The sequence below is a fragment of the Rutidosis leptorrhynchoides genome, chromosome 4 (genome assembly GCF_046630445.1).
Source record: "Rutidosis leptorrhynchoides isolate AG116_Rl617_1_P2 chromosome 4, CSIRO_AGI_Rlap_v1, whole genome shotgun sequence".
NCBI lineage: Eukaryota > Viridiplantae > Streptophyta > Magnoliopsida > Asterales > Asteraceae > Rutidosis > Rutidosis leptorrhynchoides.
The window spans coordinates 354,332,916-354,335,287 of NC_092336.1; the positions used below are offsets into that span (position 1 = coordinate 354,332,916).

Below are 2,372 nucleotides of genomic sequence, written 5' to 3' on the forward strand. Positions count from 1 at the left end.
TCGCATGGCCAGATAGCTTAGGACTCATGCGATCGCATGAGCCCGTCTGACACGCCACAGTTGACTGCAGCCTGCATTAATTACGGATAATAATAATTATTATTATATTTAAACCCTAATTAGGGTTATATATTATATAATTTAGTGTTATTTATTTAATTTGTATTTTTAGTTTAATTAGTTTATTTAAATTGTAAAATTAATAGTTTTATAAAATAAATAATATAAAAATAATATTTTTTTAAAAAATTGTACTTTTTACAACTTTTTATATATTTTTATATTTTGTCCCTTTTTAATTGTTTTAGCGTAATTTTTGTATTTTTCGCTCGTATTTAGTTTTTAAACATAGTTTTTGCCATAGTTATTTTTATTTTTAGGATTTGCCGTAAAATCCCTTAAGTGCTTTTTCTTTAGACTAAGATTTAGGTGCTTTAGAATTTTGCGACGCCTTTTTAAGTTTTAGTTCCTTTTTAAGATATTGCCATTTGGGATATAGTTTTACTTGTAAGCTTTAATATTTTTAGACGCCTTTTACCTATGTATCAATTATCATTCCATTTAGTAATCTCAATTTGCGATTATAATTTTAAGTTAGTGATAGTAATAAGGTTGGGTTAGTCGAGTGTTTTTAAGTTTTATAAGTCATTTTTTTTTATTTCTTATTTTTCGACGCCTTTTATTTTTTCGATCTTTTCTTTTTCGACTTTTTTCGACGCACTCTTTTTCTTTCTTATTTCTCGCTATTCTAGTTTTAGGACATAGATTTTTTTTCTACTTCTTATCTATACTTCTTAAAATTACGAAAATTTATTTTAAGTGGTTAAATTGATAGACATCAAAATTTTCTGGTTCGTAGTAATAGTTGGATTTGTACGTGGACCGGGTTATTGGAGCCAAACAGTCCTCAATTATATTGAGACCAAACGAATCCTGCCCCTCTGCTGCATCTTTTGGCTATTCGAAACGTGGGCAAAATCTGAAAAGTCTATTAATTGGATAACTTATATAATTTTTCTTTCCTTTTAAAAACTAATAGGATATTCAGTGAATGCACCGAGCAAGACGTTCACCACCTTTTGTACGTTCACCACCTGTAACTAGATCAAGACATTTAGCAAATATTACCGCCGTTGATTTTTCTTTAGAATCGTCATCCAGTCGACCAAGTACTCCAGTTCAAATTTCCGATAATCCATTTTTTGAACCCGACCTCACAATTGAGAATCCGGAGAATATTCAGGGACGATTCATAGATCCTGAACCATTAAATTTTCCTCCGGAACCACCAATCATTCAAACAGAGATTGTTGAGGAACGAACCATTAAATCAGAATCCTCTAGTGATTCCGATTCAACAAATTCAATTATGGAGAATCTGGAACCTTTAAGTATGGAAGACCGAATGAGAGCTAAACGCACTGGCCAAGGTCACGCAATTACTCATCCAGAAATTAATGCGCCAGATTATGAAATCAAAGGACAAATTCTACACATGGTGACTAATCAATGCCAATTTAGTGGTGCGCCAAAGGAAGATCCAAATGAACATCTTCGTACGTTTAATAGGATCTGCACACTATTTAAAATCCGAGAAGTGGAGGATGAACAGATATATCTCATGTTATTTCCCTGGACTTTAAAGGGAGAAGCCAAAGATTGGTTGGAATCGTTACCTGAAGGGGCGATTGATACATGGGACGTTTTAGTTGAAAAATTTCTTAAACAATTCTTTCCGGCATCTAAAGCCGTAAGACTTCAAGGAGAAATTGCTACGTTTACACAGAAACCGAATGAAACTCTATATGAGGCGTGGACAAGATTTGGAAAGTTATTAAGAGGATGTCCGCAACATGGTTTAGACACCTGTCAAATAGTACAAATATTCTACCAAGGATGCGACATCACTACAAGAAAAGACATCGATATAGCAGCTGGTGGTTCTATTATGAAGAAAACCAAAACTGATGCTTACAAAATTATTGATAACACTGCTTCCCACTCACATGAGTGGCATCAAGAAAAGGATATCGTTAGATCATCTAACGCAGCTAGAGCCGAGTCTAGCCATGACTTAGATTCCATTTCCGCAAAGATAGATGCTGTCGAGAGACGAATGGAAAAGATGACTAAGGATATTCACTCAATACGAATTAGTTGTGAGCAGTGTGGAGGACCACATTTGACAAAAGATTGTCTCAGTATTGAATTAACAATGGAACAAAGAGAGAATATTTCATACATAAACCAAAGGCCTGGAAATAATTATCAGAATAATTATCAACCGCCAAGACCGATTTACAATCAAAACCAGAACTATAACCGAAATATTTCATACAACAACCAACAAGGTCCTAGCAATCAACAAGTAT

General features: G+C 33.6%; 1 non-coding gene across 1 annotated transcript; it reads right to left on the bottom strand.

Moving 5' to 3' along the window:
* Positions 1-1,753: 1,753 nt before the first annotated feature.
* On the bottom strand, positions 1,754-1,860 carry LOC139845923 (small nucleolar RNA R71). The gene has a single exon (XR_011758675.1). It is a non-coding gene; the product is annotated as a small nucleolar RNA R71 (small nucleolar RNA).
* Positions 1,861-2,372: the final 512 nt, after the last annotated feature.